Genomic DNA, 27,542 nt, shown 5'->3' with positions numbered 1-27,542 from the left:
CATGTTCTCCACCAGAGTAACTATCCCCCTTTCTTGTATTATTTTTCTGTTGGAATTTTAGACCTCAGATTTTTTTTTTTATGGGGGAAATTCTTAAATGGAACTTTGTTACCACTTAAAGATAGATGTATTTTTCTGTTCTCATATGATCCATTTAAACTCACCATCAAAGTGAACTATGGACTCATTTTGGGAAGAAAATATATCCTATAGACCATAATTCCCCAAGACCTTTATTTATTTGATTTCTGCTCCCTGGGATCACGGCCTCATGACATGCAATTCTCAGTACTGTGAGCTTCCCAGGAAATAGCATTCATAAAAATCATTTCACAGCAGACTTCAATGCCAACCCAACAATAAAATATTCCAGCACATTCTCACACTAAAGGCAGCTACGGACAGCCACTGCTCCTTTCTTTCTACATTGAAAAGACATCTTTTGGTAAAGACATCAAAGATATCTGCAGAATAGACTACCCAGCAACCTCTTTTTAATAGCGGTGTCCTTGGATGTTATACTCCAATATAATCTAATTGGAACTTTAATAATTCCAGCTCTTAGAGAATTAAGGATACTATCAACAGGCAAATGCCTGCAATTCATTTTTTTTCCCCAAATGAAGAAGTAATTTTGAATATAAAGCTGGAGGAAATACACATCCACAAAATGTAAAGGGATCTTCAAAGCCCCTGGTTCTTCTTTCTCTGTCTCGCAAAGCCAACCATAAAATGGTCCCTCCTGTCCTAGGAGAGGAGAAATCCTCTGCTTCACTTGCTTTCTGCTGAGTCTCTTTCCACCTTGGGTTCTCTGTACCTTAAAGCCTTCCCATTCCTTCCTTTCTCTCAATCCTATATCTCACCCCCTTTAGCTTTGAGCGTGGTGTAGTCAGTCATCCGTCAGGTGCCACCAAGTTCAATTTTGTTTGGGACAGTGAAGGAAAAATTGTCCTGATTCAGCAGAACCTCTACAAGACTTAGAGACTTTTACAAATACACCTTTTCTTGACATATTTGCTGTGATTTACAATGTAAATCACCAACAAATAAACCAGAGCCCCTTTCTCTGAGGTCATAAAGCTGAGTGAGCTTGTTTTGTTGTGTTTATATGAAAGGCAAGGAACTGGATATTTAAGAGAACAATTATCCAGTTATTTGTGCATGTAACCTGAATTTACTGAAATAATTCCCAGTAAAAAGCTCCTTTTTTAATTCATTCTTTATCAACACAGCGATAATCTCAAGTAGAAAGAAAACTATTAAACAGTTTGCTATGATTGAAGGAATTGGTAGGAAGGCTAATCTTACAGATTAAGGTAAATGAGGGCTTTAGCAAATATGTAATTTTGAGCTATGCTAAGCAGCCAGAATACAGTGAGAAGACACATGTATTGTGCATTATGGTTCCTGCCCTTTTATACTAACTGTTTGATAAATATGGACATAGAACAGATTCTCTCTAGGCTGTGGTTTTCTTATCCGCAAGATGAGGTTTGAGTAATAGTCTTTATGATGCTTCTAAATCCAGAATTCTGACTCGAAACTCAAATAATAAATTGCGATTATGATTTCTCTTAATACTTTCTTTTACTCTTAAGCTAATACATTCTTTTCTCTTCTCTCTGATTTTTCATGTATGACCCAAATTTTAAAATACTGGGGCACCTAGGTGGCTCAGTTAAATGTCTGACTCTTGATTTTGGATCAAGTCATGATCTCAGGGTCATGAAAGTGCCCCACCTTAGCATGGAGCCTGCTTAAGATTGTGCGGTCCCTCCCCCTCTGCCCGTTGCAAACCACCCCTCCAAATAAATAAATAAATAAATAAATAAATACATAAATAAAATACTTATAAATCGCATTTAAATTGTATTTTAGAGGTTTGATCTCATTCACTCCTGCCTAGAATCTGGCAATTAATTTCCATAATCTTTATCTCTCCAGGTATTTTTGCAAAAGACTGAGTAAATTGGGTGTACATCCAATCATTTAAGAACATTTATTATTTAAGAAACAAAACAGAGGATCATAGGGGAAGGGAAGGAAGAACAAAACAATATGAAATCAGACGGAGACAATCCGTAAGAGACTTCTAACTATAGGAAACACAGGGTTGCTGGAGAAGAGCGGGGTGAGTTGATGGGGTAACTGGGTGATGGGCATTAAGGAGGGCACCTGATAAAATGAGCACTAGATGTTCTATGCAACTGATGAATCACTGAATTCTACCCCTGAAACTAATAATACACTATATGTTAATTAATTAAATTTAAATAAAATAAAATTATTTAAAAAGAGCATTTATTGACTCCAAAGTGTCTTTTATTTCTATTTATTTTCCCTAAAAGATTTAAAAGCAAGTTGCAGTTATTGGGACAATCGTCTTAAGAATATTTCAGTAGGGGTTGCTGACATCATCCAGTGTTACCACAATGCCATTGTCACACCTGAAAAAAAAAAAAGGCAATGGTAATTCAAACATATCTTCTAATATACAAACCACATTTACATTGCTCCTGTTAGTCCCAAAATGACTTTTATAGCTGGTTTGTTTTTCAATCTAGGATTCATCCAAGGTTTGCAAATTGCTTTTAGCTGTTAAATTTTTTCATTTTTCCTTCAAATCTAAAACAGCAGTCATCAAATTATGGCCCATGGGACAATTCTGCATGGTTTGTTTTTTTGTGTCTCAATCTAACAAGGATTTTTACATTTTTAAAGAGTTGTAAAACCAAACAAAAATAAAACAAACAGAAAACAAGGAAGAATACTACACACAGAGCCTATATGACCCACAAGGGATGAAAGATTTGCCATATGCCTTTCACAGAAAATGTGTGCTGATTCCTTTCTGATCTAGAATGTTGTGCCCACGTTTTTTGATTTTCAGAACAGTTTTGAAGACTCCAGGGCAATTATCTTATAAAATATATCACACCTCCCAGATTATTTTGATGTATTCCTTATGATTAGACTCAGGTTGAAGATTTTTGTTGGGAACATTACAGAGCTGAGTTGTACATCAAAAGAAACATCACATTAAAATAAACATGTCAGTTTGCCCCCTGGTGATAATATGGAGTCTGACCATTTTGTTAAGCTAGTAACTGTCAGATATGTCTTGGATAGGTGTATAATTTTCTCTTTATAAATAATAAGTTATTTGAGTAATGGTACCTTAAGATTGAATGAATATCTTATTTCCTAATGAACTTCACCCAGTGGTGCAATCATCTTTTGATAATCCTTGCCTGAATCACTTATTACATTGGAAATATGTAATATGGTAATATTCTATCATTCAGTCTGGATTTATCTGGCATTACTCTAAATAGAAAATCTTACTCCTTCTTCTTTCCCCCTTTTCTCCCTATCTCTTGTCTGTCTCTTTGACGGTGATTATTTGTTGTTGTTGCTGTTGTTGTTGTAATTGTTTTCTGTATGTTTTTAAATGCAGTGCTGGTAATAGTATTATCATTACTTGGATGCCAGATTGTCCATAACTTGTCTAATGGGAGCCCTTCAAGCTAGCGCCTTTATCATGTTGACATAACCTCATTTGGATTTGAATTCTTTCTTAATTTCTGGCACATAGTGTCTGGCTCTTATCCTGTACTTTCCTGATCCCTGGAAGAATCTGCCATTTCTCCAAAGAATCTGGTTTCTTTTAGTGGAGAACGCTATTTTGAAAACATCATCTGGGGGGCATCTGGGGGGCTCCATCGGTTAAGCGTCTGCTTTTGGTTCAGGTCATGATCCAGGATCCTGGGATCAAGCCCTGCATCGGGCTCCCTGCTTAGCGTGGCATCTGCTTTTCCCTCTCCCTCTGCTCCTCTCCCCTGCTTGTGTGCTCTTTATCTCTCTCTCAAATAAAATTTAAAAGAAAAAAAAAAAGGAAGGAAGGAAGAGAGAGAGGGAGGGAGGAAGAGAGGAAGGAAGGAAGGAAGGAAGGAAGGAAGGAAGGAAGGAAGGAGGAAGGAAGGAAGGAAGGAAATATTATCTGGGTCCTAGGTGTGCCCATTGCTGCTAAAGTGTAAATGATTTCAGACTTTTGGTAAACAGAACTGGGATGGGGTAGGAGGTTGAGGGTGATATAACCCTACATTTCAAAACAAACAACCAAAGAAGCAAATGCCACAAACCTTTAAAATCACTAAAAATGTTTGGATCATGGGATTATATGTGTTCATACTGAAACCTCTGGTTCAAATCTGCCACCATAAATTTTTCATTACCTTCTACGTTCCACATGTAGAATTTCTCTCTGCTTCCACAGTAGAAACTCTGGTTTCCAATAATATCAATGTATTTCTTGATTATACCAGTACAACTCCAATATTATTAATAATAACAAAACTATGAGATTTGATGGAATCATTCTTATCCTTAGACTGCATTCCACTAAGAATGTACAGAATTTTGTGCACGAAAGTTAACTTAAATGTATTGTTTTCTCAGTGTGGTTATATAATAACTTGACATTTTGGTTGTCCATTTGTTACTCATTATAGCCAATTAAAGGGTTTGATTTTTTTCATCCCCATTCATCAAATGTAATTTTTGAATATTTAAAACATTTGTATGATTCAGAAGACAAGCCATATAAAAATGTTTTCTGAAAGATATTTCCATTGGTATCACTGTTCCCCAAATGTCGACTTAGGTAAACATTTTCATTAGTTTCTGGTTTTTCTTCATGTATTTCTTTTTGCAAAAAATAAAGTGATCACACTATATACTCTTACACTTGCTTTTTAAACTCAACAATGTGTCTTATAAATCAATTCATTCCCTAAGGACCTTTTTTTGGTTTTGTTTATTTGTTCAAGGACTACATAATGTTATTACATTGTATGGATACAACATAAGCTATTCACCATTCTCACTGGGCTGTGCTTACATTATTTCACATTCCTATATCTGTGTCATCAAATTCACAATGGAAATTTTGCAGGGTCACATGTTAAATGTATATGTCATTGTCTGGCATTTGGCCAGACTCCCCTCCAATGCATTTTGCATTCCACTGTGCAACATCTGAAAGGGTCACACAGCCTCACTAAGCACGACATTCAGCTTTTGAATTCTAGCAATTTGAGAGGTAAGAAATAATATCTCAATGTACTTGTAATTTGTTCTTCTGTTGTTTTTGGAGTTCTTTCAAGGTCATTTGCATGTACTTTCACATATTTTTTAAATTTAAAAACATTATTTTTTAGGGCAGTTTTAGGTTCACAGCTGTATTGGGCCGGAAGTACAGATAATTCCTGTATAACCACTGTCCTCCCCCACACACGATGTCCCCTACCATCAATATCCCTGCAAGAATGGAACATTGGTTACAGCTGATGAACGTATACTGACATATCATAATCACCCAAAAGCCCGTAGTTTACATAATGATTCACTGGTGTTGTATATTCTATGGCTTTTAACAAACGTACAATGACATGTATCCACCATTGTAATATTGTGCAGAATGACTTTACTGCCTTAAAAATCCTCTCTGTTCTGCCTACTCATTCTTCCTCCCCCTGTGGTCCCTGGCAACCACTAATCATTTTTATTATCTCCATAGTTTTGCCCTTTTAGAATGTCAGATAGTTGAAATCATCCAGTAGGTAGCCTTTTCATATTCGTTTCTTTTACTTAATAATCTGCACTTAGATTTCTTTCCTGTCTTTTGATGGCTAGATAGCTCATTTCTTTTGAGGTGCTGAAAAGTATTATCTAAATGTACTACAGTTTGTTTATCTGCTCTTCTTCTAAAGGACGTCTTGGTTTCTTCCAGCTTTTGGCAATTGTGAATAAAGCAGCAATAAATATCCAAGTGATGGGTATTTGGATATAAAAGTTTTTAATTCTTTTGGGTAAATAATCAAGGAATGCAGTTGCTGGATTGTGTGGTAAAACTATGTTTAGTTTTACAAGAAAATGACAGACTGTCTTCCAAAGTGTCTATACCATTTTGCATTCCCACTTTAAATGAATGCAAGTTTCTCTTGCTCTATAGCCTTGCTATCACATGGCGTTGTCAAGGGTTGTAGACTTTGGTGATTCAAGAAAATGTGTAATGGTACAGCATTGCTATTTTAATTTGCAGTTCTCTAATGACATATGATATCCCACATCTTTCCATATGGTTACTGACAGGCTGTATATCTTCTTTGATGGGATGCCTGTTCAGGCATTTTGGATGTATTTAGAAAGGGTTGTTTGTTTTCTTGTTGTTGAATTTTTAAGAGTTTATAGTTTTGTATGTTACATTTAGGTCTCTGATCCATTTAGAGTTAGTTTTTGTCAATACAGTAAGATCTATATCTAAGTAATTTCTCTCTCTTTCTTTTCCTTTTTTTTTTTTTTTTTTTTTTTTGCATGTGGATATCCAGTTGTTTCACCACCTATTGTTGGAAAGATTATCTCTGTTCCATTGTATTACCTTTGCTCCCTTGTCAGAAATCAGCGGCCCATAGTGATGTTGGTATATTTCAGGCCTCTCTGTTTTGTTCCATTGACCTATCTGTCTATTGGTTTGTCAATTCCATACTGTTTTGATTATTGTAACATTACATGAGGTCTTAAAGTCAGGTAGTATCAGTCTTCTGACTTAGTTCTTTTCCTTTGATATTGAATTGTCTATTCTAGGTCTTTTGCCTCTCCATGTAAACTTAAGAATCAATTTGTCAATATCCACAAAATGACTAGCTGAGATTTTGATTGAAGTTGCACTGAATCTATAAATCAAGGTAAGAAGAGCTGATACCTTGACAGTATTGAATCTTCTTATCTATAAATGTGGATTATCTCTCCATTTCTTTAGTTATCTGTTATCTTTCATCAGAGATTTATAGTTTTCCTCATATAGAGCTTATATATATTTTGTTAAATGCGTATTATTTTGTTTTATGTATTTTGTTTTGGGAAGTGCTAATGTAAATAGTATTGTGTTTAGTTTCAAATATCACTTCATTGTTGCTAGCACATAGGAAAGTGGTTGACTTTTGTATATAACCTTAAATCCTGAAAACTTGCTATAATCACTTGCTGGTTTCAGAGTTTTTTTCTCAATTCTTTCAGATTTCCTACAAAGACAATTAAGTCACTTGCAAACAAAAATAGTTTTAGGTATTCTTTTTTTTTTTTTTTTTAATTTATTTGACAGACAGAGATCACAAGTAGGCAGAGAGGCAGGCAGAGAGAGAGGAGGAAGCAGGCTCCCTGCTGAGCAGAGAGCCCGATGCAGGGCTCCATCCCAGGACTCTGGGATCATGACCTGAGCTGAAGGCAGAGGCTTTAACCCACTGAGCCACCCAGGCGCCCCTAGTTTTAGGTATTCAATCTAAATATGCATACATTTATTTCTTTTTCTTATTTCATTGCATTAGCTAGAACTTCAGTACAATATAGCAAGGCAGCAGTGGCTAGCAGGGGAATATTCTTGCCTTGTTTCTGATCTTAGGAGGAAAGCTTTGAGTTTCTCACCATTCAGTATGTAGGATTTTGTATATATATTTGATCAAGGTAAGAAAGTTCCTCTCTATCCCTTGTTCACCAAAAGTTTTTATCAGTTGGGGATATTGAATTTTGTCAAATGCTTTTTCTACACCTTTTGAGATGGTCATAAGATTTTGCTTCTTTAGCCTATTAATCTGTTGAACTAGATTCAGATGTAGAACTAGAATGTTGAACTAGCCTTATACTTTTGTGATAAATCCTAATTGGTCATGGTATATCAATATTTTTTATACTTTGTTGGATTTGATTTACTAATATTTTGTTGAGGATTTTTGCATCTATGTTAAGAAGAGATAGTGGTCTCTAGTTTTCATTTCTTGTAACATTTTTGTCTGATTTTGCTTTTAGGATATAATGCTGGTCTCATAGAATGAATTAGGAAATATTCCCTTTGCTTCTATTTTCCAGAAGAAATTATAAAGAATTCATATAATTTCTTCCTTAAGCTTTGATAGAACTCACCAGTGAACCCATCTGAGTCTGGTGGATTCTGTTTTGGAAAGTTATTAATTATTGATTCAGTTCATTGATAGATATAGGCCTGTTCAGATTATGTATTTCTTCTTGTGTAAGTTTTGAAAGATTGTGTCCTTCAAGGTATTGGTCCATTTCATCTAGATTATCAAACTCGTGGGCATAAAACTGTTCGTAATGTTAGTTTATTATCATTTTAATGTCCATAGGATTTGTAATAATGTATAGTGATGTCTCTCTCTTTCTCTCAGTCTCTCTCTCTCTCTTGTTCTCTCACTCTCTCTTACTCTCTCTTTTGCTATCTCTCTCACTCTCTTTCTCTCTCCCCTTAGTTAGCCTGCCTAAAAGCTTAACAATTTTATTGATCTTTTTAAACAACTAGTTTTTGGTTTCACTGATATCTTCCATGATTTCCTGTTTTCAATTTCAATGACGTCTGCTCTAATTCTTACTATTTCTTATCTGTTGCTTACTTTGGATTTAATTTGCTCTTCTTTTTTTTATTTTCCTAAAGTAGAAACTTAGATCACTAATTTTTAGATCACTTTTCTTTTTTAATATGAACATTCAGCATTATCAGTTTCCCTCTAAACACCACTTTTGTTGCATCTTACAATTTTAGTCAGTTCTATTTTCATTTTTATTTAATTCAAAATATTCTTAACTTCTCAATACATTTTTTTTTCCTTAGACCCATGTGTTAGTTAGAAGTGTACTATTTAATCTCCAAGTATTTGGGTATTTTCTAGCAATCTTTTTCAAGTTACTGATTTCTAGCTTAATTCTGTTGTGGTCTGAGAGCAGACATTATATGATTTGATTTCTGCTAAATTGGTTAAGGTATGTTTTATGGCCCAGAATGTGGTCTTACTCAGTGACTGTATCCTGGGAGCTTAAAAAGAAATGTGTAATCCCCTATTGCAGGATGAAGTAGTAGCTAGATTTAGATTATATCCATTTGTTTCGAAGTGCTCTTGAGTTGAAATATGTCCTTACTGATTTTTCTGCCTGCTGAAAAGCTATCCATTTCTGATAGAAGGGTGTTAAGGTCTCCAGCTATAACAATGAATTCACCTATTTTTTTTTTTTTTCAACTTTAGCAGTTTTTACTTAACATATTTTAATGCTCAGCTACCTCCTGGGTCTTATCGGACAACCAGCTCTAGACACGTGCCTACAGAGAGCGTAGCACTAACCTATGGTGATGGGGGGAAAGGAGTGTGGAGGGAAGGGAGATAAATGCTATCAAGGCTTGACTTTGTCAACATTGTGATCTACTTAAAGCCACCATTGCTGCTACTATTTCTTGTGTCCCCTCTTTCTCTGATTTGGTCTTTTATGCTTCCAGTCACGTCTGTCCTCTGACCTAAGCTACTATGATGCTACACCAAATCCATTGCTAAATAAAGGTTCGTTCCCTTCCCTTACCCTTTGCCACTCTCATTACTTAAGGGGACAGACATAGAGAGAATCCGCCCTGTTTCAAACTTCTGCTTATGGGACAATTATAGGACAAACCCTGAAATCAACCCTTCTACAGCCCATTGTTTCTTGATTATGCACAATGTCTCTATAAACTGACTGCATCCATAATGTGTTCTTCAGAAGTAGGAAGTATGTTTCTGCGGTTAAACTTGTACCTAAACCCAGGTTTGCATTCAGCAGATGCTCTATGTATTGTATTGACTTCATCTCTGTTTTTCAAAAGCAAGGGGTGAACAACTGAAGCATTAAAATGTGGGATACTGGACTATACTTCTCAGTTTAATTTAAATTCAGATTTATGAATTAAGGTGGCTGAGCCACATGACATCCTGGTTAAAGAAGGATCCAGTGCACTCTGCACACCATCCCAGATGAATGATGCACAGATCCCAGGTCAACCACCTCCCTCCCTTTGTTCACTTTTTGTGGTACCTAGGAGATATCTTTCTCCTGCCTTCTTTAAGTACAAGTAGATATGTCACACCTCCGAACCCTCATTATTTCCCAAGATGAGGGTATCTCCATGTCATTTTTTTTCCCATAACACTTTCATGGTATTTTTTCGTCTCTTTCAGTTATGTCACTGCAATTTCTATTTCCACCTCTAGGTTACTAGACCCTTGAAATTAAAATTGACAGTGCTTAGTTCTGAAACCATTGTGCTTAGTGCTAAAATCTCCTAGTTAGCAATACAAAATATATATATTCTATACAAATCCTCCGTATGTATACAAATAGACACCTAGATAAAAACATTAGCTACATTCCAATATTTTCCATAGGTTCACTGATAACCTGCAAGAATGTTTATGCTTAGGACTATTAGGAAATATACATAAAAGGCAAATAAAATACCCAAGAGTGGAGAGAACAATGAATGCATGGTATTGATTGTCTGTTGTAAAAGAATAAAACAGATGTTAAACTAGGAAACAGTATGCAAAATAACGAACTTTCCCATATACTTTTATTGATTTTGTAAAATCGAACTCATTCACTACTTTTATATATATATATGTATGTATATATTTTAAGATTTTATTTATTTGACAGAGAGAGAGAGATAGCGTGCGCACAGAAGAGGGAACAGCAGGCAGAGGGAGAGGGAGAAGCAGGCTCTCCAAGAAGGGAGCCCAATGTGGGGCTCGATCCCTGGACCCTGGGATCATGACCTGGGCCAAAGGCAGATGCTTAACGACTGAGCCACCCAGGCACCCCACTACTTTTTTTTTTTTTTTTTTAAGATTTATTATTTTTAGAGAGAGAGAGCAGTGGGAGGGGCTGTGGGAGAGGGACAGCCAATCTTAAGCAGATTCTGCTCGGAGTGTGGAGTCCACCACAGGGCTTGATCCCATGACCCCAAAATCACAACCGGGAGCTGAAACCAACAGGTTCAGCTGCATCACCCCAGGCGCACGTCATTCACTTCTTTTAATTCAGATGTCTGTCAGAATGCCTTATACTTGTGGATACTTTCATGAACATGCATGAGAAATAATAGTGTGTTGTGTGAGTTGAGACAACATTAACAGATTTCTGTGTGTTTAAACGGAAAAAGCTAATCAGGGATAACAAGTGTCTTAAGAATTGGAGACCAAGATAATCCCAAATTGATTGGAATTTTTGAAGATCTTTGCATTGCTATGTACATTTAGATGAAATCTCTCTCATTGTCTCATTGTGAAAGGGGAAATCACGGTCCCCAGGGTAGGCAGGCCTACAAAAAGCTGAACAGTGGTTCTTATTTAGTAAACATGATGTGAACACCTACCATCTTTCCTTTGTGGTACTAAGGAGGGTGGTTATAAATCTGATAAAACACACTGTCAGCCCTGGGGAGGTCACAGTAAGGTAGAGTATAAGGGCCTGGACTCCCCCACATGCTGATATACTGTGCTCAGTCTGTAGAGGAGAGCTCTTCGGTGTACGCAAAAAGCAGTAGAGAGAATCCTTATTCCTGCAAAGAGACAGAGAAAACATTTGGCGTGTAAGCAAGGAGGTGTTTGCGCATCAGAGAACCATGAGAAGAGAATTCAAGCCCTAGCGCTGCAGCACAGGCCAAGACAAGAAGTCACGAGAATGCTGGCACATTCTATAAAAGGCTAAATGTTCAGCATGGTAAGGACCCGGGCTTCCCAGGATTAAAAAGAAGTGTTTAGTCTGATTGTAAAATACTCACGGTCTTCACGGTAAGGGGTTTGGACTTGATTCTGGAAATCAGGGTGAGGCCTTAAAGATTTATTCTTGTGGACACTTTGAGAATGTTCCTGCAAAGCGTTTCTTTGAGACACCAGCTCTGATCCACATACGCTGGCTCAGAAACCAATCGAACACTCAGGAGTCCACATGGTACAAAGACTACTCTTAAGGTGGCTGTTAGAAGCAAAACTCTTTAGGTGACTCTCATTATAACTCCGCAGGGCACCAGAGAGAGCTACTCCCAGCTGGTCTAACTTCAGTCCTTACTTTAGTCCTCCATTGCCAATTGTTCTCTTCCAGAAAGTCTCTCCTAAGGAAACTGATCCAACTGGATGTCCCTTGGTGATCTATCCTGAGGTTACATCCTGATCCTGTTGGTTTCCTCGTAGTCCTTTTGTCATTTTCATGCGTTGATGCACCACATCCCAACCTCACTCTTTCTGTTCACACAGTAAACATTCAGTATGTTTTCTCTACTGCTGTTTGATGGGCTGACCATCTTGTAAGACAGACTTACGCAATGGAGGAGTCTAGAGATTTCAGCAGAAGCGGATCATAATAAAGGAAACCCCCATTAGGTAATAGTGAGAAAAATTAAGCCTGCTAGCTAAAAAATATTACGGCCACAGAGGGAAGACTAGAAAACCAAACAAAATATTGGAGAGTAGCCTGTGAAAAGAAAGGAGGAGAGGAATTAATAAAGGCTCAGCCTCTGAGAGATTGATTGCACTGTGACTCTAGGGCTAAGAGTCTCATTACTTGCTTTTGGGAATGTTGGACCACAACTTTCAAAACGATTTCCTTGGAAGACTTGTTTTATTACCAAGTAATTTTCCTTGATTTTTAAAATTTAGTAAAAGTGCTTAATATGCCTTATAAACATTACCAGAATATTTTCAATAAGATGTCATTTCTCCAAGCCACAAACTCCTTTCCGGCCCCGTAATTTACATCAGCACGGCCTGGATTCAGGGAAACTCCACCAAGATTTCTGTGGCAGACTTCCATTGCTCCGAAACTGAGGACCAGTTTGGAAATGAAGCAAATACCAATTCATTCCGAGAGAAAACATGGAAGCTAAGACATGATGAGCTTGGCCCAAGTCCTGGACTCTGGTTGCCTGGTGAGCGAACAGAGCCTGGCATTCATCTGCATGGGAGGATAAGGGATGTTACAGAAAGTGTTTTTAAAATGTCCAGTGATAGGTGGAAGCTGTCTCAAGTCCAAACAGCACTGGGATGGTTTCTAACACCATTACTTACCTGCTATTATATATTGAAGAAATTCGACAGTGGTGTTGGGATATCAGCATCAGCGTGTGTTTATAACCAAGACCAAATGATAGAAATAGGAAAACAGACAGTGGGCACACAGGGCAGAGTGAGGACTGCCTTTGTCCTGACATGTTGCCCGTCAGCTCAGAGAAATGGAATGTCTCTGTTGCTTTGGCAACGTGAGAAGGACAGGGAAGACCTCTCTCAAAGCTGTCCTCCTTCGCCCTGACCAGTTATCTTCCAATGGGATCTTGACTCTCTATTAGGCTTTTATCTTGGGGGAGGAGGTTTGAATCAGATCAATAATTTAATTTCCATGCATAGCAAGAGAAATAATAGGAGGCTGAAGATAAATGAGGAAGGACCCTCAGAGTATAAAAGGAGGGCCTGGGAGAATTGAAATCATCTCCTTAGTTATTTGGTCTCAGGGGATGCCCGTGTCATGAGAAGAGGGAGAAGAAAACAGATGCAGAGACGGGGAGCAGATCCGGGAGCTTGGCAGCAGAACAGAGGCAAGCCTGACACCAAAGCTCTCAGTGGGGAGAGGTTTTTTTTTTTCCTTCAAAGAGAGTTATGGACATATAAACACTATTTAGGTAGATCTTTCATAAACACTTATTCTCTGTTATAGCATCCCATTTATTTCCTTTATAGCATTATTGCGAACGGCAAGTAAATTACCCATTCTCTGGTTTACTTCTTTATTCCCGGTTTCTCACATGAAACCATCCCTGAAAAGAGAGTCTTTATCTTTTGCACAGTCTCTAGGATTCATCAAACAATGTTGTTGAGTAGTTGAATGCACTGAGGAATAAATGAGTGTAAGCGCTGCAGAGAGGCTGGTCATAGTGAGCTGGGGAAATATTGCTGTTGAATGTTGAGTGGGGTGGCATTTAGGAGGACTTGATTGTTTATAGGAGAGCAGGTTTTTTTTTTTTTAATTTATTTATTTGAAAGTCAGAGATCACAAGTAGGCAGAGAGGCAGGCAGAGAGAGAGGGGGAACCAGGCTCCCTGCCGAACAGAGAACCTGATGCGGGGCTCGATCCCAGGACGCTGGGATCATGACCTGAGCCGAAGGCAGAGGCTTCACCCACTGAGCCACCCAGGCGCCCCCAAATAGAATTCTTAAACTGGTTCTCCAAGTTGACTCTGGATCACACACCCTGGGGTCTTTCTTGTAGACTGAACGCACACCAGCTCAGCCCAGAATGCCAGAGGAGCATCATTCACTCGTGTGCCATATTGAATTAGCCACACACACGCATACACAGAGCTCAATCAGAAACTCTAAATGAAGCCTGTATTACACATCTGTGTTGTAGTAGATACTTTGCCTCTTGGTCCACTGAGAACAGCTCCTTTCTTCAGGAAGTATTTCTTCAAAGCCACGCTTCTAATAGGGGAGTATTTAGTGCCATCCTAGCAATCCTACTCATGGGCATAGAACCTAATCCAAGATGGGCTAATCCCCGGACTGCTTCTTCTACTCCCAACTCATCCGTTCATCCCCCACCTGAGGTGATAGTGGCTAATCTAAGCATGGTCACAGGACCCAAGCCAGAAAAACCATAGTCCCTTTTCAGAATTTTTAAAACAGTGACTGGAGAAAAAGAGTGTTTTCCTCTCTTGATTACACTGATGCCTAATGGAAGGAAGCAGTGAGCTGAGAAAATGAAGCCAGTGCTCAGAAAGAAGCAGAAATGCAAGAAGATTCCCACAAGCACAGGGAGTCCCTAACTTAGGTCACTACTGCCCCTCCAGAGTTTTGGTTGTTGAGTTTTCCTCTTGAGTCTCTTTACTACTCCAATATTCTTCCACCAAATCTTGTGTTTTTTTTAAGTTCGTTTGAAATGAATTTCTGTTGTTACCCAAGAGAACCCTAATACAAATGATTACACCTTTTTTTTTTTTTAATTTCAAAATAAAACTGGGAAGTGTCCTGGGTAGTTCTTTTCCCCAGCCTTTGAGAAGGTAGCTAGGAGAATTTAATTGTACTCAGAGGCTACACTAAGAATTAGAGTGTTACTGCCTTATGTTAGCCTTTTCTACTTAACTTTTGTTTTAACTCAGAGCAGAGGACCAAATGCCCATGAAGAGAAGAGTACGTGAGAAGATGAATGGCTGAAGACACTCACAATTCCCATTTCAGTATTTATTCATTTAGAGAACTGGCCAGTCTCTGAAGCAGAATTACACCCTACTGAAGGTCACCCTTCGCCCACTGAGCTCTAGAGCCTCATTCTGAGGAAATAATTCCACATTGGTAGGTCAAAACCTATAACAGCATTGGTAGAGTATACAGGAGAAGAGATTTTGAAAGTGAAAGTACCTTCCAGTCTAGTCTGTCTCTTTTTTTTTCCCCCTCTCTTTTTAATTTTTCCTCCCCACTTCGAGGTCTTCACTTCTTTGTCAAATGCGTGTGCACAAGAGGCGTATTTTACAGTGTCGGTTGTACTCAGGGAGAAAAATCATGTAACAAAGCAAGTATTTTAAAACACAAGGAATAATGTGTAAATATGTAGCACTTGAGAGCATGTTGGCAGACCTTTTAGCCCCAAATCCAACAAGAATGACCTGTGTGGATATGACTTACACCTTGAACAGAGTTACTACATGTGGCAAACTGCTATCCTTTCTTCCTACCCACCACCCACTCTCATTATTTCTTGCTAAGGAATTCCTTGCAGTAGTAGGCAGAGGCCCAGTGTAATGATGGTTAGCTTAAGCCAGTCATCATGAACTCTTGAATTTTTGCCAATAATTGCTCTGAGGGTGAACTTGCAACTCAGCCCTGGGCTAGATAAGCCATAAGGGGAAGACTGCCTAGGGCTTCCAAGAAAGATTCCTCACAGGGGGTTGCTCCTGTCCCTTCCTCTCCTATTTCATCACTGTAGTGTGGGATATGGTACCCAGAGGTGTCACTATAAAGGAGATAACGTGGGCGACCCAAGGATGGAAGAACAAAAGGATGGAGGAAACTGGACCCTCGGGAATTTGTGTTAAGTAAAGTCACAGTTAAGTTTAAGTTATAGTTATGTTCTGGTGGTCTGCACACCACTGTTTATACGCTTATTGGTTATCTGCACTAAATGTATCTTAGCTGGTACAGTATGAAAAAGAACTGAAAGCACACTTATACGCCCCAATTTTCATTGTGCCAGCAAGGGGCTGGGTAATAACTAACAAGTATTGTTAACATGGAAAAACTAAGCTTTTCAGTTGAGTATCATGAACTCTTGGTAGAGAAGTTCTGTCATGAGTCAAGACTACACAACTCTAAGATAGTAACGCTCACAGGTAGAACAAAGTAAGAATTTAATTTGATGTATGCTAAAATACACTTGGTCTGGTTTTACTTTATGTACCATTTCTCTCATGTACAAAGTTAGCACTTACAGATATGATTAAAAACAGATTAACTGAACAGAATGTGTAATGGTCCTCAGCTGAGTATTGGAAAATTAAAACAGATTTGAAAACTCTTCTGCAACACTCAGGATTTAAATACATTGAGTATGTCAGCAATTTTGTACTCTCACAGCAAGAGATAAAAGAAGCAAAGATAAAGGGATGCACAAAATAGGAATGTCTTTGGGGATATTAAGGCAATTAAGAGCAATATGGAAGTAATCAAAACTTGGTCGACAGACCAAATAAGACCTCATGAAATAAAAATATGGGCCAACATTTGCAAAATGTTGCATGCCTTCAGATTACATATGTCTACAACAGAAATCAAGGGTTAGATTCAACAAGCAGATATGAAACTTTAGCAATGGGTGAAATGAGCAAAAGGATTGCCTGGGCTTGAACATGGTGAGTGTTTCTCAATCTTTCACCGTGGGAGATGAAGCAGCGTAGGAGCAGAAAATATGCAAAAGTCAAACAAACAGCTTGTTTTATTTATTGGGAACTGTTGTGTTTCACATCCATGTGAGATATCCAAGAAGTGTTTATGAAGTTTGTATTTTCAAGGATTATTTCTTCCTCAGATGATAGGGACTAAAAGGTATACACAATGAATGCATCCAGGATCCTAGGCTAAAACATATAGGACTGCCTGAATGCAGGCACCAGCTGTGGATTAATAAAACCAAGACACCCACATCAGGGGATACTGTGCTTTTCTGGAGACTTCCCTGATTTGAGAAGCAAGAAGCACAGACCTAGATAAACACAGGATTTAAACTATCAGTCAGTGCAGATCTCATGAAGATGAGAACACAGCCAACAGATGTGACCCAAACCGCACCAGACAGAGGGAAATCATAACGAGGCAGACAAAAAGCTATGTCTCTGTCTGGATTATATGTGATCGTTGGAAACTGACATATTACAATCCCGATTTCAATGCAGCAGCTGTCATCTCGCTGATCCACTGGTATATTTCTCTCAACTCATTCAGCTTCCTTTTTGTGGTTCTTCCAATGTGGCAGTATCCTAAAAAGATTATTTTAATCATATCAAAGACATGTGAACTTTAATAACAGTGCCACAAAGGAGAGGCAGAGCTGGGGCTTCTGCTGCTAATTTGTTTCATTGCTTCTTATGTGGGCAGCTTTCCTCTATTCAGGCGCAACCCTTGTGTTTGCAGTTTGGTTGTTAGGGGACATCTAAATGCTTTTATTCCCTCCACTATCCCCCCAACCCTTGCGTATCAAAAATCCCACCCTTTTTTTCTTTGGCTAAAAATTGGGGGGCCGATTCAGACTATGATTTTTCAGCAAGAACATGTTCCTGTTAGTTTGTCTAATATGGCGTTTCCTTACAGTCCCTGAAACAATTGTGAAAATACCCTTTGGAGCCCGGTGACGGTGCCTGATGTTCTATACAGCCAGGACAGCCATGAGATAGAGGATCTGCTAATAATTAGCCACATTCAGAATCCACCCTTAGGTTGGCAGACGAAACACCTAGAACCTTCAGGGTCATGTGAATAAATCACCTTTCTCATCAGTGTTCACAAATGAAAGGGAGAGGTCTCCAAGTAAAGCAGTGTATCGAGACCAGGGAGCGTTCCATAACCACAGAGCATTATTCCAGAGAAAAATTAGCAACCCAAACCTCTTTGGCTTTAAAAGATTTCAAACCCGGACATGAAATCATCCTGCTACAAGGTCACAGTGCTGCTGGGAAAGAGGAGAGGTGGGGATGTCAGCCTTATTCCTATTTCCTGAAGCTGAAGGGAACAGACAAGAATGCTGTTGATGGCAAAGATAGCCATGGCACCGTTGCCAATGAAAACTCTTCTTGTCCAGTTGCTGCCTTGCCATAGAAGCAAGGATCATGTGCTTGACAAAGGGAACCTGAGCTTAAGGGACTGCTTCTATCCCAGCCTTGGTATTCAGTGGCCACTTCATAATTCAGGTCACTTGAGAGATTTGTCTCTAAAATGAAAGGTTGGGCGATGTGACCTTTCAGGTTCTGTCCTCTGTCAAGCACGCAGGTGTCCACTATCTACCTCTGAGTGGGAGACAAACAAATCCTAAGAACAGAAAAGAATCTCTCCCCAGAATTGTCTCCCTTATGGTTAAAAACGCCTCATCTTCACTCTACTGCTCAAAATATTGAAAGCTCAAGATGCACATGTCAAGGGTGAAGATGGGAGCAGGAAGCTCTTCTGTTTGGGAAGGAGCTCGAATGAAGTAAAGAGATGAGAAAATAGGAATTGCAGGATAATATAAAGGACTCGAATCCTTTGTGGATTGATTGCCTTAGGGGTCATGGGGGTTTATACCGGGATATCTTTAGGCATAATTACTATTTTATTCACAAAATAGGAGTGATCCTGTTTAGTCCACATAACCCAGACTTCAGGCAATGAGATGCTGTGGACCATGGTATCCTAGTTATGGAAGGTGGGCATGGCAGAGCTCTTGGGCTGGGCTGGGAAATCTTTTTCCTAAAAGGGTTAGATACAGTGCAGACCGGTGCAGTTTAAAAAAAACTCATATTCAGCAAATACATTGTAATTACTCTATGGTAGGAACTAATATACACACTTGACCTATACTAACTTATGAATCCTATCAATAATCCTATAAAGGAAGTGCTATTATTATCATCTTCCACATACGGACACTGCCCAAGGCCACAGGGCTTGTGGTAGTTAGCTGATGTTGTATAACGAATCCTCCCGAGCAGCTGAAAACACTAACACAGTATTTATTATATATTTCACAGTTTCTGTGGGTCTGGCATTCAAGAACAGCTTGACTGGGTGATTCGAGTCAAGGTCACTCATAAGATGTCACCTAGTACCTGTGGCCGCAGTCGTCTGCAAACTTGACTAGAAGTAGAGCTGCTTTTAAGGTGGCTCATTGTCCTGGCTGGCACGTTGGTGCTGGCTCTTGGCAGAAGCCTTCAGTTCCTTCCCACATGGGTCTTTCCCCGGGGCATGGGAGTTTTTTCGTGTCACTGACTTCTTCCTAAGGAGATGATTCAACAAGGCAGGTAGAGGTTGCAGTGCCCCTCCAGCTGCAGACATACTGAGTTTTGCCGTAACCATTGGTCACATCCATCAGCTCTCCTTCACTGTGAAAGGAGGCCGCAGGAGGGCATGAACAGCAGCAGTTGAGGACAATTAAGGCCCGTCTTGGAGGCTGCCTATTGCACAGCTAACAAGCAATGGAAGTGGTTCCAGCCTAGAAGTCTGGCTCCATAGTCCATGCTCCTCACCGTGATGCTAGGGCTGCCACCTGGCTCCGGCTCCTGCCCTCTCACTAAGCAGTCATGAGGGAAGCAAGCCTAGGAGCTTAAGTAAGCCTGGGTGAAAGGCTTGAATCTTTATCTTTTTCCTCCTTGACAGTGAATCAAAGTCCTATTCAAGATCCAGTTTTAGGTATATAATTGCCTCTAATTTCCCTCTCTGAAGCCACTTTTGTCCCAGCAACATCCTCCCAGATGGAGAAGTTGGACCGGAGTTCTGAATGCTCCCCAGCCCCGAAGCAGTGGAGATCCAAGTGGAGCTGCTCATCGGGGGCGGGAGCCAGGGAGCAGGGAGGGGCAGGCAAAGTAGGGTGGGCTGGCTCCTTTCCTCAGGACACAGAGGGAATTAAAGGAGGAGGGGAGCGGATATTTTGCTTCTATCTGGGCAAGGGTTATTCTGTAGCAGACATAGGTTACAAATGAGGAGAGCTTGTGGTTATCATTTACTGTCTTCCACTGCGAATGAGTAAGGATCTAGGCACAAAAGAGTTCTTCAAATCTGAAAGGGAAGATACAAAAATTGACCCAAAGGAGACAAAGCCAGAGAAAAAGTGGCGATTCTGATCAATCTGATAGTGTCCTTGGATGTTAACAGACAATAGATTTCAATTTGAGAAATTTGAAGATTGAGAAATTGCCAAGTGAAGCTGAAAGTTAGTCCTGTTAATTAGCATTCTGTCTTCTCCCAGTTTGGGTATGGTCTTTTCAGAGGTTTCATGCAGAAATCTGAGCAAGGCTTTCTGCCCCCCCCCCAGTCAGACACTGACAATTCCTGAAAAAAAAAGGCAATTCATAGAAGAAAATATGCACATAGCTAATAAACACATGAAAATGTTGCTCCAACAAAATAATAATCAGAGAAATATAAATTCAAATACAATACTCTGTTGTCTGCTTAGCACATTTGCAAAACTTTTACCTATTAATAATACATAGTACTGGTAAAGATCTAGGGAATAGACACAGTACTATACTATTATTAGTCATGTAAATTAGGGCAGGAGAAGAGAGGAAAACTTGACAGTATTTCTCAAGATTCTGCTTCCAAGTGTTATCCTAGAGAAATACTCCCACTTTGTCCTAAAGAGACATACAGGGAAGACCATTACAAAACAGTGCATAATAATGAAAAATTAGAAACCCAATTTTTCATCTGTAAAGTCTTGGTTAAAAATAATTATGCTACATTCAGACTATAGAATTTCATCCAGTGGCTTAAAGGAACTTGGAAGATCAGTATGTATATGGACTTAAAAAGTTTTCCAGAACGTCTTGTTCAATGAACGAACCAAGTGCAATATGAGAACTGTAAGAACAGTAAGTACAATATAATTTTATTTATGTAAAAAGTAACACAAAGCTACACATCACATAGTTGGGTATCTGTAGGTGAATCAATCCACAGGAAAAGGTCCAGAAGGCTGCATCTCTCTCTGTGAAGCATGGTCAGCCCTGAAGAATAGCATAAGACTGATTGGGGTTGGGAGAGAGGATATAAAAGGTAGAGGAAGTTATGAAAAGGAAGACTACCATTTTTTTAAATAAAAATTTATTCATGTATTGCCTGTATTAAAAAAAAAAAAAACACAAAAAACCTGTGACCGTTTTAAACATTAAGGCCTTTTAGACCAAGTATTCAGTGCACAAAAACATTCCATATGTATACACAATATCGCCTTGTTGCAACCACGTTCTCAGAACATCAAGCCTTGTTTGCTTGAAACTAAGCAATAGCGTCTGACAGAATGACGTGAAATAAACCCATCTATCTCTGTCGTCTGTTGTTAGGTTATGTCCTACCTTCTTCTGGTTTCTGTCTCGGTGTCCTTCTTATGATCATTGTTTCCCACCCAACTCATAGAAAAGGTCTAAAAACATCAATCAGGGATGTTGTGGAATCAATCAGTGGAACTGGAAAATTGGACACAAAAAGCTCACTTCATGAAAAGCCACTTGCTGCATTAGAGGCACATGGACTTTCCCAGGTGCATATTGCAAAGAAAAGTAAAAAAGTGTTGTTGTTTTTTTTCAACATGAGAAATAAATGGTAACACCACCCAAATCCCAACAGATACTCTTACCTTCTCTCCGCTCTGTCGATATAACTACCATGGAAGCAGCCTACTCTTTATAAACAGTGCCAGTGGTTGCATTTTCCTCACACCTTGTCACCTGTAGCAGATGCCTTCGTGTGTTTTAGGCCTTCTACCTACTTGTAGTTACTAGGTCTTTGGCCATGGCTGTCTTCCTCACCAGACAGCAAATGGTGCGGGGGTTAATGTGTCTCATTCATTTTGTATCTCCCATGATACAGCGTCTAGCTTAGTGATCAGCCACTAGACGGTTCTTCAAAATTATTGCTCATCAAATACTCAATTGATATATAAGTGCTGTATGTTCAATGAAGCTTCTATAGAAGGAATTTTCATTCTTTTTTTTTTTAAAGATTTTGTTTCTTTGACACAGAGAGATCACAAGTAGGCAGAGAGAGGGGGAAGCAGGCTCCCTGCTGAGCAGAGAGCCTGATGCAGGGCTCGATCTTAGGACCCTGAGATCATGACCTGAGCTGAATGTAGAGGTTTAACCCACTGAGCCACCCAGGTGCCCCTTATTCTTGTGGATAAGTTATGAAAGGAAATAGACAAGACACCACATTACTATTCCAGAATTTGCCAGAACTAGAGGAGAGAGTCTGAGAGGTACAGTGGGAACGTTTGGGTCCTGCAGCTCCTCAAGGCCAGGAGCTCTGTCTTCTACCTCTGTCATTTCCACACCCCACACAGGGCCTCGTGACCTAGTGGATGGTCAGTGAATATTGCTGACTAATGTCCAAAGCAGCAAGCAGGCCTAGGCTTTGGAGGCAGATGATCCTCTATTTGAATCCTGGCCTGATAAAAATTTTACCCCCGTGACGTTCAATATTCTGTTTCTTTACATCCTCATTTGCAAAACTGAAACAAAAACTCCCATTATCACCAGGTTGCCTTGAAAGTTAAGTGGGTAAAATACCCACAGCAGTGCTTGGGTCTTGAAAAATCGTTATGTGCCTGCCTTCTCTCACCCACGAGGATAGAAACTGGCTTTCTGGAGAAGAAAAGATAGTAAAATCAGTCAAAGGAGTTTGACTGGCCAGTCTCACTTTTGGCCACCCCAAGCCCTTCTCTGTTACCTTAAGTGATATTAACATGATGTGGATAAAATAAGGTAATAGTGTTGAAGTCTTTTCAGTCTTTTTTCTCTATACCCCCTTCCACCCTCCACAACCACTTAGCTAAATAGAAGCTTCTTTGTTCTCTTGGCCTCAGCCCTGGCTTCCAAGAAAGAAACTCAGCTCCTGCAGCTTGCCAGTGGAGACTCAGGAGACAAAGCAAGAACAAAAGGAAGAAATGTGGAATTTCCAAAGAAAGAAGTCATGGTTTATTCATGGGAGAGAAGGAAAACCAGGGGCAAGTGCAAGGAGTACCTTTTCGGCTCACTCTGGAGGAAAGATTTTCATAGAGATTGGCTAGATAGTGCACGTATGCCCTTTTGGGTACCTAAGAGGTAAAGAGACCCAGAGTTAGAAGAGAGAAGAAGAAAGGAGATTTTTTTAAACTGTTGCAGTAAATTATGAAGTCAATATCTTGAAATGTTTTTCAACAGATGTGAGTGAAGGTCACCATTAGGTTTATTCATGTGGAGATGCTAGACAGTGCTTCTTTATGCACGATACCGTGCAAAAATGGGGTATCCTATTATCTCAGACTTTCTTCAAGTTATGTAAAGAGTTCCTGGAAGATTATAGGGGAGCTGCCCTTCATATAGCGTTCAACAATGAAAAAGACTGCAACTAGCATACAAATGTTACATGTGGTTAACTGGTTGAAGAACACACGGAATACGTAAAGACTAGGAGAGGCTTGGGCAAGGTGGTCCCATGTGGAGGGCAGAACCCAGTGTGACACACGCCCACAGGTGTAGGAGAACAGGATGCTTCTTTTCTGAGGAAGACGATGCGTATGCACAGGTAGAAACACATCCATCCTCTCACCTGTTGTTAGCAGGTCAAATACCTGGAAGACATCAAGCTAAAATTATTTTGACTTCTCTGTCAACCACTTGCTAAATGAAAGGGTAACTTTTCAAAGCAGACCGCAATGAAATGTCGCAAATACGCAGAAAAGCAGATGGTGTCGTTTCCTAGGGCTGTTTTAACAAATTACCGCAGACTTGGGGGCGTCCATCATAACTTTATTCTGTCACAATGCTAGAGGCCAGAAGTTCTATATCAAGTGGTTGTAACGGCTGCAATCCTTCAAGATGCTCTGGGGGAGAATCCATTCCACACCTCTGTGCCAGGTTCCAGGGGCTCAGGCTTTGTGAGGAAACCAACTTCTATGGGCTCTTAGGCTGTGGCCACATCGGCCCAGTCTCTGCATCGGTCTCCACATCCTCTCTGTGTCTGACATGTGATCCTATGATTCCACTCCGCCTCTGTCATCCCATTACCTGCCTTTCTTTCTGTGTGTCTCTTCTCTTTGTATTTCTCTTTTTAAAAAGAAGATTTATTTATTTATTTTAAAGAGAAAGAGCAGAAGTGTGAGGGGAGAAGGGAGAAAGAGAGAGAATCTCAAACAGACTCCACGCTGAGCACAGAGCCTGCTGTGTGACCCTGACATCACGGCCTGGACCAAAACCAAGAGTCAGACACTTAACTGACTACACCACCCAGGCACGCCTCTTTGGGTCTCTCATAAGGACACTTGTCCTTGAATTTAGGGCCTACACCGAGAATCCAGAATGATCTCATCCTTTCAGTATCTTTAACTTACTTCCATCTGTAAAGATACTTTTACCAAATAAGCTAATATTCACAGGTTCCAAGATTTGATTTGATGTGGACATATATTGCTTGGGGGTCAACATTCGGTATACTATAGCACACATATGATGATACAGCTAAGTATTTTTCTAAGGTGACATAACCATCCCCAAATGAAGAAATTAGGATCATCCCAGAAGCCCCATCATGCCACTTAGCACCATTATCAGCACTACCAGTGATAAATGTTAGTTTTATCACTTTGAACCAGTAATAAATGTTAGTTTTGTCAGCCTGAGAACTTTATATAAAGTAATCATTAGTATATATACTCTTACTCAAAGTTGTCACATCATACTCTTACTCAGTGTTGTCACATCACAACCACATTGTGTGGATGTAGGTCACTCATTGTCCTTCTGGTATTCCGTTGTGTAAGAATACCATGGTTCATTTGTCCATCTACTGTAGGTGGACATTTGTATTGTTTCTACTTTTTGGCTATTAAGAATAATGCTATTATCCAGATTCTAGTACATCTCTTTTAGTGAATATATGTATGTGTTTCTGTTGGGCATACACCCAAGAGTGAACTTGCCGGGTCACAGATTATGGGTATGGTTTGCTTGGTAAATACCACCAATCCATTTTCCAGGGATAAGTCAGTAGGGCAGCCATTAAACTTAAATTCACAGAATAATTAACTAATGTCTACTAAAGTCTCCGAAAGGGAGATTCTACAAACTCCTTAGGAAACTTCCCAGAGGTTGAGCAAATTTCAATGTTTCCAGTGTTTTCATGAGAATTAGTGGAACTCACTTTTGTAGAAATGTTTTGTTAAGTAAATAAATAGTCCTCACAAGATGGTGGACAGAACGCTCCATCCACTTAGGAAAAAAAAATTGGAAACATTTTCACATCAGGTATATACATATGCACCCAGAGTGGGAGTGGCATGCTCTATGGATAGGTTGGACTGTTTACACAGCCCTCACCACTCCACGGTCCGCGCATGTCCAGGGAGTTTGCTGACAAGATTTGCAGGTTTGCTGCAAATGTCACAGCTGTGCTTTCTAGGTTTTTCTCCATTCCGTGGATGCTTTTGCTCTTAGGCACTGGATCAACCTGGAGAGAAAACAAAGCCTCCAGACCTAGTCACCCTGATGGATCAAGAAGGCCAGATACTTCTTCTATCATGTAAAGCAATTTCGTGTTTTAGTATTCCCCAATGGGTACTAACAAAAGCTGCGTGTCCAAATCCATAAAAGTATCCAGCAGAATGTGGCCTTCTGTGTATACCTGGATTCAGACTCCAGAGAGAAAACTGGGGTTGTGAATATGGAACCTAGGTGGAGGGGCACTGGCCACAGAGAAGAGCAGATGCATACACATGACTGCAGTGTTCCTTGGCCCCATGAAATCCCTTATGGGCTGTGTGTTGGCTGTACTAGATAAGGTTGTGAGATACCTGAGAATCTTGATAAAGTGGACCAGCATTACCATTCAGAAGGCTTTTCTACATTCTCTGCATGAATTCTTCCACTTAAGGGGATGTTCACAAATACTAGGCTTTCCTGGCTCTTGGGTCTGATTCAACACTAGCAAGGCAGTATCGTGCCATGATTTCCTGTAGGAAAGAGAAGCAGAGTCAGGGTTCTGAAGTCCCCCAGCAGCATCTCGGCCTCCAGCTTACACAGCCTGGAAAGCCTCGTACCTCACTGGGAGATGATCGTGTCATGCAAGTCAGTTTCAAAATGCACTTGATGTGTTCCAGCTTTGGGGTTCAGAAGGAAGAGGGCACTGTGGAGGAAACCAGATCTCTAAAACCAGTTCTCTCACTTTGACGTCCAATTATGAACCTCTCAATTAATGTCTAGAGTATTATATAGAAGAATTGAATGAAATATGTTAGAAGTGCAGCAGTCTTCTGGAACATGGAAGCAGTTGTGGTATACCCTTGCCAGTAACGTTTACTTCACCACTTTCCCAACTGATAATCCACATTTCCCAGCCCTGTCTTGCACCAGTAAGTGTTTAATAACAAGTGCACTGAGATCAGAAAACCCTGACTCCTTGTGACTGTCCAGTGTCCATGATGTAAATATACCCCCAGTGGCCAACCAAAAGGTACCGAAATGGTATCATTGGATGCAGATTGGTCAAAGATGCCCAGTAGCACATCATGATATAATATTTCCACCACACAGTTACTATAGATAAAAATACCCTCAAGGGCAGAGACAGTAGTAAAATGATTAGGAAATGATGAGTTGGGGTATTATTGCCTTTGCTTTTAATACAGCTTAGCTACAAATTCCCTAATTTAAGTTTCATTGATGGCTGTATTTTACAACTGCTTACAAATTTCCTGACAATTCAATCATTGATTCCAACAAATAAATCCTAACCAGCTCCAGTATATCACATCCCTGGGTTAACCCCATTTTCAGCCTGAAGGCAGGACCTCATTTTTCTCAAGCCCTTCAGCATTTCCTATTACCTTGGCTTTAGTTTTCGGATGGAATCATGATTCAGTTTAGATCAATGAGCACCAAGAAGCCAGGGGTACCCCAGAAGGAAATTCTCCAATGGTGTGGTTTAAAAAGTTGTAAGTTCTAGAACTATTGTATCATGAAAAAGTTCAACGTGAGGATAAAGATGACATATGGTTGAAGACAGAGTGGACAGAATTGTACAGAAATGGAGCCAGAGATCTAAGAACCTCACATGTCCATGCCTAGGTCAAGCCATCCCAGAAGATCTTCCTCCAGATATTCTAAGTTCATGAGCCAAATGATATTCTCTTTTCTGCTCATGCCCTTTGAGTTGGATTTTATGTGACTGACAACTTAGAGAGTTCCTACAGATACATGGAATATTTGATTTGTAAAAATAAAAAGCCAGTAACCCTTCTTACAGATACTTGTGGGTGGTCCCCAAATAAATATAATATAGTAGATAGTGTTTCTCAGTAATAAATGAAGTAATTTCTTAGATAACTTCTAAATTTCTGCCCTCTCTGAACATTCAGTGAGTAAGCCTCACTAAAAGCATTTTCTAGATGTTAATTTTTATAGCCTTTTG

The sequence above is a fragment of the Lontra canadensis genome, unplaced genomic scaffold (genome assembly GCF_010015895.1).
Source record: "Lontra canadensis isolate GAN:19392208 unplaced genomic scaffold, GSC_riverotter_1.0 scaffold4, whole genome shotgun sequence".
Taxonomy (NCBI): domain Eukaryota; kingdom Metazoa; phylum Chordata; class Mammalia; order Carnivora; family Mustelidae; genus Lontra; species Lontra canadensis.
The sequence above is the reverse complement of the archived record's forward strand: the minus strand, read 5'-3'. Positions refer to the sequence as shown.